Raw genomic sequence first — 13,658 nt, 5'->3', positions numbered from 1 at the left:
GGAGCCACCCGCCCTCCCCACTGCAAGACTCCCACTCTTACTGTGAGGCCAGGGCTACACAGGGGAGACCCAGTGGTTTCAATTCTTCTTTTCAGGCAGGGGGAGGAAAAATTTTTTTTTTTAAATGTGTTTTACAAGCCTGCCTTTGCCATTGTTTATGTAAACAGGTAAATTGTTTCCTGCCTCAATTAAAAACATCTGCCACATAAATGAATACCAATTAACTCATCCTGTTTTTAATTACTCTGTTAATTACACACAGGCAGCGGCAAGGATGGCATGGAGCAGGGGGGCTGGGTGCATCCCTCCCCCGACACCCCTCCCCCCATGCCTGGCAAGGATCCGAAATATGTCTGGCTGGTGACGGATCAGGGTGGCAGGGAGGTGGTGGCATCCTGCCAGCCGGGATTTCCTGATCCAAAGCTGCCAAGCAGGCGCCTTTTCTCAGAGTCTCTTGGGTGGGGGTCTGGCCCGAGTTGCCTCTGCCATTCCCACTCGGTTGCCCCAGGACTCTGCAGTCAGGTCCTGTTGATACAGGACATCAGGGACGGAGGGCTGTCCACATACAGCCCCCCGGCTCCCACTGAAGGGCAAGGCTGGAGGGCAGGAGCACAGGGTTTCACCTAGCCCGTCACGCTGTGCTCTACTGCTGGGGTCAGGGATCCCCGGGAGGGATGGGCACCAGCACTGTGTTCGTCTGACTATATGGGTGTTGAGTGTCTTGGCCCTCACAATTTGAATACCCTTCACTACACCTGAGATAGGTGCCGACTGCTCTAGATCTACTCATCTGGTCCTCCCTCTCCAACCTTAGCACCACGCAAACATCATCCGTTTGTTTTCAAGGAGGGAGGAAGCCTCGCCTGCCTCCTCTGGGGAGCATCGCAGCTGGCCATCGTGACCTCCAAGCTGGGCCGCCAAGTGCAAAGGCCCATCCAAGGTCAAATTCCCAGGACTGGTCAGTGTCGGAGGGGAGACCACATTCTGGCAGCACAGCTTGTGTCCCGGGCGGGATGTTAGCTTATCTAACCCTTCCAGCCTGTGCTTGGTAGATGATAAGGATGAGAAAGGAAAGGGTTTTCCAATCTCAGTTTCATAGACAGGGCAACAGAAGCCCAGGGAGAGTCAGACTGCTGAAGCACAGCAAAGAGAGCCAGCCTACCCCACACAGGCCCTCAACCCTCATTCACATGGCTGCTTGGCTCCGACACAGGGCACACTGAATTTCCCATGCCTTCTCTACTTGGCAAGACTGGATGAGATGGACCACAGAGCAGGAAGGTGAGGGAGGGCACAGCTTTAGGGTTAAAGTCAGTGTCTACTTTGTGGAGCGTGGGGGGAGGGTCCTTGGAATTCTTACTGGGAAACTGGAGTACATGGGCATGCAGGCCTTTCTGCCCTTTCTCCACGGCAGTGCCTGTGAGTTCCCAGTTGCAGGGGTCCAGGCCAGCCTCCTGCTGCAGGATCACACAGCAGCCGCAGCTGGAGCGCCTTCTGGAGCATCTGTAGCCCACATTTCCTGCAAACACCAACTGGTTAGCGTGAGGGTCTGAGCTATGACTGGTCTGAGCTATAATGCGCATGCATGCCCTACACAGAAGACGAAACTGCAGCTATGCCATGGAGGAGCAGAGGAAGTGGAGGCTGCATCTTCTGAACGCAGCTCAGCATGTCACTTCTGATCTCCGAGCAACCTGTGGTGGCTGTCGGGTGGGAAAGAGCCCTGACATAAGGTCCTGTGTTAGAACATGGACACTGGACTCCCTAAAGTCCACTGTGCACCTTCTTGGAGGACACTCTCCCAGGACAACCAGAGAATGGAGTCCTTACCCAGGCCTTACCCAGGCCTCACCCAGGCCTGCTCTGGGAACTAGGACACACCTGGAAGGTGGAGGCGTCCACACGCGGCTCAGCTTTTGTCCATTTGCCTATTCATTTAAGACAAGGTCTCATTCTAGCCCTGCCTAGCCTGGAACTCACTCTGTAGCTCAGGTTGGCCTCAACCTGCAGGGCCTTGGCCTCTTGGGTACTGGGATTTCAGGTGTACACTGCCATGTTGATGTCAAATTTTGTTTTCTGAGAGAGAGTCTCATTCCGTAGCTCAGGCTGGTCTGAAACCCAGTATTCAGGTCAAGATAGCCTTGAATTCATATCGTTCCTCCTGCTTCAGCCTCTTGGATGCTGGGATTACAAGCTTAAGTCACCATATAGTAAAAGAACTCAGGCTCAGGCTCACTTGCCCAGCCCTGGATCTGGGGAGCACACAGTGATCCACACAGATAGAGAAAGACCCCGACTATGCGGACAAAAGAGGCACATGTCTAATGTAAACCTTGTGTGTGGGGTTTTCCACTGGTCATGTCTGAAGGCACAGGGTGTCCACATCATCTCAGCTCTATACCACACCATGGTGGACACAGAGAGACAGACAGCCCAGCTCTACCTCTGCCTTCCCAGCTTTAGGACACAAGGATGATCCACAGTGTGTGGAAACTCTTTCCCATCCTAGCCCTGTCAATCTCCTCTTCTGGCCCTGGGAAGGTTCCAGGCAGGCAGATGGGCTGGTGTTGGTGCTGGTGCAGCTGCTCTGGGGGAGCCGTGGGGCTTGCTAAGCTGCCTACCTTTCCAGGGGGAACCTTATGGGTATTTTGACTCATCCCACCAAATGGATTCAGGGGACCTTGAGATCTGGGGGTGGAGCCCTTGGGGAATGTTCCGGGGAAGAGGGTGCTTGCTTCCATTAACAGCGAGGACAACAGAGTCTCATAGAGGGTATGAAGCTGCCTGAGGTCGCCCCATTGAGATGCTCAGTCTAGGGATCTGCAGGTGTGTACAACAGCTAGGAACTCCAACAAGCAGGAGAACCTGGCAGGCACTTTTCTAAGCAGAGAGGCAGTTACCATAAGCGGCTGGCTGGAATGGTCTATCCTCTGTAGCTCATCCTGTAGGATGTTCTTAGGAGAGAGGCTAGTGTGTGTGTGTGTTCTTCAACATGCGTGTGTGTTCTTTAGCATGTATGTTCTTCAACGTGTGTGTATGTGTGTGTTCTTCAGCGTGTGTGTGTTCTTTAGCAGGCTCTCACCTTGCTCACCTCTTTCCTGCCTCCTGAGGGTTAAGGGCCACTGCCTCCATGCTGGAGACTGACTTTAAGGGACACCACACCAAGAGGTCAGAAAGCTTGCTCCTAGAATATTCAGTACCGTGGCCAGCTTTAACTGTTAGCTTGACACAGCCTATAGCTATCTGAGAGGAAAGTCTCAGCGGAAGAACTGCTTAGATCAGACTGCCCATGGGCCTGTCTGTGGGGCACTTTTCTGACCGTTCCCTGAGGTAGGCGGGTCCACCCCACTGTGGGAGGCACCATGCCCTAGGCAGGTGGCACTGAACTATGGAAGGAAGCTAGTTGTATAGAAGCCAGCCTGCAAGCCAGCTAGCAAGCAGCGTCCTCCATTGTTCCTGCTGTAGTTCTTTAGCTGTAGTCCTTGGAGGACTTGCTGCACTGTGGAACAGCAAGCAAGCCTCTCCTCAGTTTCTACCGTGAGTCTCTACCCTCCGTGATGAACTATGACGTAGAATTGTTGAGATGAATACACTGTACTTTTGGTCGGGGTACTTTGTCTTAGCAAGAGAAGGAACCTAGAACAACCAGTAACAGGCAACATACCTTTGTCCCCTGGGGCTCAGGGTGCCACCGCTATGAGAACAGTGGTTCTGGTGCTTAAAAGCTGTGACATAATCTTTTGACATCTTTTGCACTGGGGTGGGACCCAGGGTTGTGCACACACCAGGAGTGTGCTCATCACTGAGGGATAGGCCAAGGCCTCAAGTCGTCTCCTGAAATCCAGCACAACGAACTTCAATCTGCCACCACCTTCAGGATGCCTGTCTCAGGGCCTTTGCACAACCACAAAATAAATGTTTGAGACTCTGCTCCCTAGCAGGTTTCAGCACAATCCCTTCAGGAGACCAAGCCAGCCAGGGACCTCACAACTCCACCATTTGTCCCTTCCACTCACTATCCCTCTCAGACACAGGGCAACATCTGCTGGGATCTGGACCACACTAGCCTGTAGCAGGTGTCAGTCACTGTCAAAGGAATGTTCCCTACCTGCTGCATTTTGTTTCAACTGAGGACAGAGGTCTCAGAATGCTGGCATTGAATGCAGGCTTCCACAGCCATCCATCCATCTGTAGAGCCTTTGCCCATCTGTGAGCAGCTCCAGGCCAACGTCTCAGATGAGGGGATCCAGGGGCAACCCTGAAACTCTTGAAGCTGCTCCACAGCCAGGGTTCCCATGTGCAGCCCACCCACCCCTCCTGCAAGGATGGAGCCCTGAACACCGCGTCACTCTGCACATCGAGAGGGCCCCTGCTTTCAGATTTGGCGAGAAGTAAAAAACATAATTGGCTCACTGTGTCCCCCAGAGGATCTGGTACTGGGATTTCGTTCTTTGTCCAGGAGCTGGAAGAGGGGCTGGGCCATGGGAGGTGGGGCATCTGCTCTTCTCCACCAGCCTCCCTGTCCTGTAAGGGTCAGAGTCAGGGACACGGCAACCTTGGCTACAGGGGCACACCAGCCAGAGGTGGATCTCAGCTGCTCCAGGGTGGGGTGGGCTGTGGCTACCAGATGGACTGGCCTTTTGGGGGAGACTGAGAAGCAAGTGAGGAACAGATCATCTGCCTCCCCCACCATACCACTTCCTCCTCAGGCCTGGTATCATCCACTCAGGGTGCAGACACTACTGGGATGCCCAAAGCCCAGCCTGTCCTGACCCTCCTATGTGTGCCCAGAGGTCAGCTTGACTCTCGCTTCCCCTTCCAGCAGGCAGTGCTGCTCCCCAGATGGCACATCTGCACAGACCTCCACCCAAGGCCATACCGAAAGCCCTGCAGGGCTCCAAGGTCCGCTTAGGAAAAGCTGTGGCCCCAGCACCAGCCTCCCACCACTCACTCAGGTTGCTTCTGATGTACTGATGGCCCTGGCGGCCAAGGCATGAAACTCCCAGAGGACATGGGGCAGGGATGCTGTCCTCATGGGCTCTGTCCCCATCCTGCCCCAGAACCTGTGAGCAAAGCAAAACAGCCATTTTGTGGGACCATCTATCCTATCTATGCAAAGGGTGAATTCTGGGGTCCCCCATGAGCTGCTGCTCTCCCTGTCGGCACCTCTCCTTCCTCTGTTCCTCTAGGGGCCACAATCGCCTGGTGTGGTCCCTTAGGAAATGTCTATCTGGGGGATCAACAGTTCCAGGAACATCTAGCTGACCCCAAGGTGCCTCCCGGACTGGTGGGACTGAGACTTCAAGACGCTGCCACCCGTAGGCAGGGGGTACAGACACAGAGCATTCAGCAAGTGACGCTCCCTCAGTCCCATGGAGAGCCTCTTAGCCAGCAGGGACTCTGCAGCTAGACACAGACTTCGCCTGCCAAAGGAGGTGATTTGGAATGGACAAAACCTGCCCCCAGAGATGCCAGGAGGGCAGCTGGATGGCTGGGCCTGATGCTTGGAAGCAGAAGGTGGCACAGTGTAGGCTGAGTCCTACACTGGGAAAATAAAACAGAGGTGGTGAGAGTGGGTCTGTGTCACCAAAGAGGCAACATTCGGGCAAGGAAGAGAAGGTGGGTGCTGTGTACATCCCAGGAGGCAGGAGTATTACAGGCAGAGGGAACCAGGCAGTGCAAAGGACCCGGAGGCAGAGGGCCTGGCACATCTGGGCAACAGGGAAGAGGCAGAACAGAGCAAGTGGTCAGTGGGATGAGGGTTATGTGGTCTTCAAATCTGTGGCTCAGCTTCCTTCCTGACGGGCACTGGTGGGGACGCCTCTGGCCACCCACACAGGATGGACTCGGGAACAAGGGCAGAAGCAGGGAGGTTGGGGACAAAACTGGGTTTAGACCATCTGGTCACAGAGCAGGTGCTGGGGAGCCCGGTGGCTGTTTGTGGAATCAAACACGATGACAGCTTGCAGGCAGAATTGCTGCTGTTCAAACAACCCCCTACAGGCACTGGTCAGGCATCCCTAAGCCAGCAGGGGACCTGGGGCGGCACTCCTTATTCCACCTGTCCCTGGCAGGGAAGACCAGGTAACCAACCACACAGCCAGCCCTGGCCACTAGGCAGGTGGCTTTTCTCTTTTGAAAGCCAGCAAACACAGACCCACTCCTCGGAACCTGCCTGATGCCCACCGTAGCACAAGTCACCGTAACCAGAGACAGAAACAGCACACACTTCAAATGATAGCCAACAGGAATTTAGAAATACTATGTCCACCTGTGCACACAGAAGAACATCATTCAGCCACAGAAGCTGGGCCAGTGGTGCACACTTTAAATCCCAGTACCCAGGAAGCAGAGGCAGGGGCAGGTGTGTCTCCAAGAGTTTGAGGCCAGTCTGGTTTATATAAGGAGTTTTGGGCCAGCTCAAGTCACATAGTGAGAACCTATGGGGTGGGGGGATAAGGGAGGGATAGACATACTATAACTGGAAGAACCCTGAAAACACACCAAGTGGTCCCCAACAAGACACACTGTGTCTCCGCACTGCACATACTTATACCTGCACACCTGAACTTGCTTGCATAGTATACACATAGGTCCCCATAGCCCTGCCGCGAAGACTAGCTGTTGTCATTGTCTACACAGCAGGCCTGCCCAGGTACCCTCTACAAAGCTACACACAGTGCCCTACAGACAGGTTGATGGGCTTTGGGGAGGTTATGGGGGGCAGAGTGAGAGCTAGGGGTGTCTGCCACAGACGGATCAAGTCCTCAGACACACAAACTATCAGCTCAGGCCCCTTTGGCGGTCCCACGCGGCACACATCCCTCAGTGCTGCTCTGACCTCTGTGTGGATGTTGCAGGGCCTCTCTAGGCTCTGCACAGTGATCTTCCTCGGCCCAGAGGAAAGCCTTGGGGTCGGAGCCCAGAGTCCTGCCCAGCAGAGGCTTCAGCTAAATGGGTCACCTCTGCAAGGGCGCTCTGGGTCCCCGAGTACAGTACACCCTGCGGTACGTGCCGCATCCCTAGAGCCACAGTAAGAGCACTAAGTGCACACCTGGTAACGTCTTCTTGAGTAGCTTCAGGGTGTGCTCTACCAGCTCTGGTGTCCTTCCATAAAGTGAATATTCAAAGGGCATGGCACACACAGCCAGGCTTGGCTCCATGCTCACTGCTGTCTCCACGAGAGCAGAGGCGCTGTGTAGGAGGCCATCTTGCTCGCTAGAACAAGAGCGCAGACATTCGGCGCAGGGTCAGGAAGAAAAGAGGGAGACCTGAGTCCGGCTACCTGATCTACTTTAGACCCAGAGATGGCACTAGGTATTCTGAGGAGTGGATAGGACAGTCTGGACCAGTCAACAGACATACTGGAAATCAGAGGCACAGAGAAGGCAAGTAATTTGCAGCAGGTCACACAGCTGTGAATGAGGCTTTGAAAACCAGAGTGGTGTCCCTTTCTTTATGAGGACAGAAGAGAGACTCCACAGATGGGTATGGGCCCCGAATCTCTTGACATGCACCTTCTCTGTAATATGGGAACAACCACAGTCAAAGTGGGTTTTCTCTGGGCTGTCTCCTTGATGCTTCAGGGTGGGGTGGGGTGGGGCACATTTCCTTCTGATTCCCACTAGTCAGCCTTGGAGGTCCGAGGTATACAAAGGGCCCTCTTCACCCGTCCTTAGAGGTGTCCTTAAGGGTGTCAGGGAGTGTTCCCATGTTCCCATTTCCTCATCCCCTCGGTCGCCTCTCTCCTCTCCCTTGGGTAAACAGGAGACTATTCTGCTGCCCCTATGGGAGCCTCTGGATCTGCCTGGGAGGCTGGGAGCACAGGGATAAATGGCTGAAAGGGAGGTGGAGAGAAGGCCAGGGAGCTCAGGAGCTGCAGGCTGTGCTCTAGGAGTCTTGGCCTGGAGAAACCTTCCTTATTATGGCCAAATTCATCTTTGTTTTCCTTCCCAGTGACATCTGGCTTGCCCTGAGGTCTCACGAATTACAAAAAGCAGGAGCTTGAACTTGTGTTTTATTGCCTCAGGAAGTGCACTGTCGCTCAGGGGAAGGGGTGGCTCTGCCAAGCCACTCTCCACCTGGTCAGGCTGAGCCTGGAGGTGGAAATGAGGAACCAGAGTGTTTATCATTCCCATTATCTCAGGTGCACACCCGGATGCCAGGCCCTGCCCAGCCTTTCCTGTTGAGGGCCACTTCTACCAAGCTCTGTTTTCCACACCAGGGAAGCCCTGGCAACCCGGCTCGCACATCCTGCTCCAGTCTGGGGACCTCAGAAACAGAACTGAATTTGCTCACCTTGCCTAGGAATGTTGGGCATCATGCCCACCAGAAAAGGAGGATAGTCACTCACTCAGCTGGGGAGACTGAGAGCCACATGGCTGAAAGAGCAGGTAACCGCCTTATTGGGCTAGCGGCTGAGCCCCATACCCCTCATCTGGTCTAGAGGTTGGAAATCCTTGTAAAAAGGAGCCTCAGACCTGTGGCCTATTCCACATAGTGTCCCTCCCCTCTGAGGGGTACATCTGGTCAACCTAGATATCCATAAAACCTGCATGACTGTTAGCCAACTCATTCGCAGGGTTAGAACTCAGGAGAATCCCAAGTGTCCATCGGTCCCTGGGGTCCAAACCTCTCTGGGTTTGTAAAGTGGGGGCAGTGATATTGGCTGCCACTCTGGGTTGCTGCAAGGACCCAGCGAGATGAGGCAGGCCAGCGCTGGATCTGGCGAGCCTGAGGTCTTAAAGTGAGGTAGACTGCCCCCTGGGTTATTTCTGACATCTACCTCTACGTGGCATGGAGCAGACATTTAGTGCACAATGGCAAACATTCCCCAGGGCCAGCTCTGAACAGGCAGAGTAGCCTCAGCAAATCCCACTGGTGACCACCCTCAGGGCACCCAGGGGGTAACACCGCTCAGCGGATGCTACAGTGGGTTTGTGTCCACTGTAAGAGCCAAACACTGTTCCAGTAGTTTCCAGAGGGTTTTGAGCGACACCCCCACCCCCCAATTCTGTGACGTTTGAACCAGGGATTGGGTGGCCTGGCTTTGTGAAGGCCAATAATGTTGGCAATGGGGCTCAGCAGGGACTGTGAGACAGCTCTACCCCACTTCCCCGAGGAAGCCCAGCAGAGGGCTCCCCACCCATACCATCAACCCTGGTGGCTTGCAGCCCTTGGGATACACTCAGCGCGCCAAGGATGCTGAAGGGAAGACCTGGCCTAAGGATCCCAGGACACAGGCAGGGGAGACTACAAAGCTGGGAGGGACCAGGCAGTCATCAAACTCATCCCACTTAGGCTTGTTCATTGAGCACCCATCTAGACCAGACAATGAGCTGAGTTCTGATGCTCATTGTCACTGCTGAAGAAGATGCTGGTGACCCCTGGCGCGCAGCACGCAGACCCAGAGGGAACAATGGCCAGGCAAGGAAGCTCCCTCTGTCTGTGTGCTGCTTGTCCTGTGCTGGATCCTGTGCACACTTGTGTGTGCACACACATCTGTGCTGACATGAATGAGCGAGGTGGGTTCTCTTCCCTCTTGGTGGTGGAGGAAATCCAGATCCATTAAATTTACCATCGTCCCACTGCCCTGGCATGTGGGAGGCAGAGAATGAATCAGAAAGCCCCAAACTCATCCTGCTTGCGGCGCAGCAGGGAAGGGAAGACCATTCCAGAAGGTGGTGGGAATGCCTCTCTTGACATCCCCTCCTGCCTGCCTCAGAGGAGGCTGCAGCTAAGCCTGGCCCTCCATGGTGGGCAACCCCACTGGCTCAGATCTTGTGGCCCAGTGACCTAGCCTGTCGGCGTTTGCATTTACAGATCCTCGTGTAGGAAGGAAAATGAGTGTCTTCCAGTCATGCAGAAATGAAAATACGTGGAGACCAATCAGAGAGATTTCCTGGAGGTGGTAAGTCAATTACATGAATAACCCAGTGACAGAGGAAGAGCTTGACAGGGACCTGGAGGGCTGGTGGGTGGCCCACGGCAAGCCCAGAGCATCCTGCAGGGAGCTGTCCAGGGGTGTCTTCCATATGCCAGTCTGAGCTGGCACAAGCAACAACATGGTGGTGTGCCAGGTACACACGGCCCTCCCTTCTCTCCCCAATCATCAAGATCACAGCACCTCCCATGAGGGTGGATTCCGCCAGAAAATCAGTCCTAACGTGATATTCTCCCTCCCTGCGTCTGTCTAGCTCCCGGGCAGCACCAAGCATCACATCTGTTCCTTCTCTCTCTGCTTTTCCCTCTCTGTGCACAAGAGTGGCTGTGGCCCTGCAAAACACAGTCGCAGATAGCATCATTTCACCAGCTTGATGGGCTCCCAGTGCCAACTGGGGACAACCACATTTTCTAGTTTCTGCCCTTCGGTGGAAGGGGTGGGTGAAAGCGTGACCCCAATGTGTCCCTATCCACAGCCTTCCATGCACAAGGCCAGGAATTATCCACAAGGCTTTCCTACCTCTTCCCAGGCTGGGAGCCAAGTGCATTCTGGCCAGGTATGGCTGAATTCTCTGGGACCAGCCCCTGGGATTTGGGGGAGATGATGAGAGAATCCCAGCCCTGAGAAGTTTCTGAAACCTTCCAGCAACTTGCAAGGGCAATGCCAGGACACAGTGACCGCTCCCTTTGTCTTCCGCCAGCCCCAACCTCTGAGTGGCTGCCTGGGAACCTCCTGTTTCTGATCGCTGGGAGGAAGCACACACCCAGCCAGACATAATGAAGCCACATCCTGGCCTCAGGGTAAGAGGGACGGGTGTGACAGTTACTGGGATCAACCCCACAAACAGGAGCGGGAGATTTTCTGTTATTTAGAGGAACTGGGCTTCAGCTCACATGATCAGATAGTTCTATTCATGGGCCAGGGGTCCCCCGCACTCTAAGTCCATTCAGCACTTTGGTCAAGAAGCCCAAACACACTAAGTTCGGGGCTATGCATTCAGAGTCGGCGGCTCCAAGCCAGGAGCTGCCAGCCTGGCTGCCTTCTGCTCCACCTTAGTCAGCCCGACTCCGGCTGAATCTCCAGCCATCTGTCCCTCCACGGTGCTCACACCTCCTCCCCGCTGTTCCCACAGCCTGGCTCTGGGCCTGCCCTACACACAGATGGACCGTTCCCAAAGGCTGTGAGAAGGATCAGAGCCGGAGGCTGTGCCTGCACCTGGCTGTCAGGACCCCAGGGAGGGCGGTCATGAGCCCCCTCCCCACCACCAGGAAGGATGCTCAGCCCCAAGGCCTTAATGGCTGATCCTGGGACCAAAATAAGAAGGGGGGAAGGGCTAGAGGAAGCAGCAGACCCTCTCCTGCCAGCCCCATCTCCCAGGCGGTTGCCCTCTGCTTCTCCAGTCAGTACCGAGCACTGGCATTCAGGCTACCAGTCTTTGTCAGGAAACCCAGAACCCCAGGGGGCGCCTGCGGGTGGTGGTGAATCCGTACTCCACCACCGACTCATCTCCCACCTAAATGTTAACCACACACACCCTGGACAGGTCAAGCTGTCTGCTCACCTAGGGTGGGTGCACTCGGTCAAATGAGTGGGCAGAGTTGGCTCCACCCTGCCGTGGGCACGAACTTTGTAAAGTGGCCGGGAAGGGGCGGAGGGCGCAGTGCGGACCCCCGGGAGGGCAGTCATCGGCAGAGTAGGGTGACAGCGTCGGCGTTGAGCGGGGCAGAGGCGGCACTTACGGTCTGGGCTCCAGCGGACTGTCGCTCTCTCGCAACCCGGTTCTCCAAGTGGCTTTTCCTTCTCACTCGGTCGCCACCTCCATAACTTGGGGGCGATCCACACGCTGTCTTCTCGCGCCGCGCGGGGCTCAGGCGCGCGGCGGGGTCGGGGCGGGCGGGGCGGCCGCCTGGGCCATGCCGAGTGCGCTCGGCCCCCAGCGCGGGAACAAAGCGCGCACGCCGCCCGGGCGGTTTCGGCCTCGGCGGCCGCCGGGTCCAGCCGCCGTGCCTCCCGCTCTGCTGCCGCGCGCTCGCCCGCGCGTCTCACGGAGCCCCGCGGCCCCCGCCCCGCGCGCTCCGCCCCCGCCTCCCGCGCCCGGCCGCCGCTGCGCCACCTGCCTCCAGCCCGGCGCCCATCGCGCTCGCTCCGCCCCGGGGAGCCGGCCGCGGGAGAGAGGCCCGGTTCCGTGCGCCCGGCGCCGCCCAACGCCCAGAGCGGCTCCCGCCTCCACCGCCTGGGTGGCCGCCGGGCCCGGGACGAGCCCGGCGGACTTGGCTATGGGACCCAACTCAGGACTCGGGGACCTCAAGAGCGCCAGGCCACGCGTGGAACCCCGTGTTGGTGCAGGAGCGCGGGGCTGTGGAGTGAGAACGGGCCGAGGAGCCCCAGCGCTCAACCAGTGTGCGGAGTGCGCGCGGCGCGGGGCAACCTAGTGCGGGGCGGACTCCTCGCTGTGCGCCCCCGCCCCGCGCAGGCCGCGCCCCGGGAGGGCGGGCGAGCTGAGCGCACCGCGCACACCCACCTCGGAGCAGTCGCAGCCCGACGGCCTCGCTGCTCTTGGAGCCGCGGTGTCTACTCTCGGACGGGAGGCGGGCGCCCCTCCTTCGGCCGCCGCGCCCCCCACAAGCCCTCCCGGGACTCGGGCCACCAGCGCGTTCGGCCGGCAGGGGGCGCGCTACTCCCGCCACGCACGGCCTTGGTCCCCTAGGCGCCAGGCGACCTGCTGCAAGAGGGGCTCAGGATCTGGTTCTCCCCACCGCCCTCGGGCCCATCGTTCGCATATGCTTTGCATTCGTTTGCATTTCATTCATTTTAATGTCAACCTGAGGAAAAGCCCCCAGCCGCTATTTCTGCCTGTCCGTGTCCTACTTTTTCCTCTTCCTCCGAGCCTTCTCCCCACCCACTTTGCCCACTTTGCCTGGAAGCGCCCTGTGACAAGTCCCAGGCGTTCCTTTGGTTAGTACATTTGAGCAAATTCGCTGCACTTTCTTTCCTTCTCTTCCCACTGTTCCTCATACACTTGGCTTCTTTGAGACTAGGGGAGACCCAGGGTCACGGTCTGCGGAAGCAGAAGGGGCCAGAACTTCAGATCAGCGGGGGCCTTGATTTTAATCTCATTAAGCATAAATTTGCATGTGAAGAATAAAAATCTAGCAATATACCAAAAAAAAAACAACAACAACAACAAAAAAAAACCTCCCACTCCACGTTTGCTGCTTGCCTCTTAGGAATCCACAAAACAGCAGTCCTCCCCCATCCTGGCCACCTTGGTCCCCTAGTTCTCTCTCCGTGGAGAATGGTATCCAACCCTAGTCTGGCACCGACAATGTCCACATTTCAGATCTCTCTTCATGGCTGTACCTGAGCACACGGGCTGTATCCATTCTGGAGCAGAGCAGAGGGTCCTGAGTCCATTTCAGGGTTGGATATATGGCTTGAGACCATAGACTTCATACACTAGACATATGGACACCAGCTGTGTGGACTTCTAGCATGAAGGGACTTTTGTATATGCACTAAGAAAGCAAAGCACTGTTCCCTTCTGAGATACTACCATGCAGCATTGCCTGGGTGGAGTGGATTGAAAACAGAAGTCTAAAGCCAGTCTCTGGGAGGATCCAGCTCCTGCATCAGTCTTAAGCCTGATGCAGGAGCTGGACCCTCAGGTTGGGCTGCAGGCTTTCCCACCTGGTGCTGGTGGTGTGTCTGTTTTGTG

At 56.3% G+C, this 13,658-nt stretch overlaps 1 protein-coding gene across 4 annotated transcripts in view; it reads right to left on the bottom strand.

The window, feature by feature from the left end:
* Cbfa2t3 (CBFA2/RUNX1 partner transcriptional co-repressor 3) overlaps positions 1–12,215 on the bottom strand; it is a 49,108-nt gene extending 36,893 nt beyond the window's left edge. For 2 of the 4 annotated variants that reach the window (XM_041651014.1, XM_041651015.1), the window contains exon 1: positions 11,683–12,215. The gene's annotated coding sequence lies outside the window, so the exon portion shown is untranslated. The other 2 variants (XM_041651017.1, XM_041651013.1) reach the window with 2 other exon arrangements.
* Positions 12,216–13,658: the final 1,443 nt, after the last annotated feature.

This window comes from Microtus oregoni, unplaced genomic scaffold (genome assembly GCF_018167655.1).
Source record: "Microtus oregoni isolate MIOR12 unplaced genomic scaffold, Mior012 000004F_ref0000308, whole genome shotgun sequence".
Classification (NCBI taxonomy): Eukaryota; Metazoa; Chordata; class Mammalia; order Rodentia; family Cricetidae; genus Microtus; species Microtus oregoni.
This window is presented reverse-complemented; position numbering and strand designations above follow the sequence as displayed.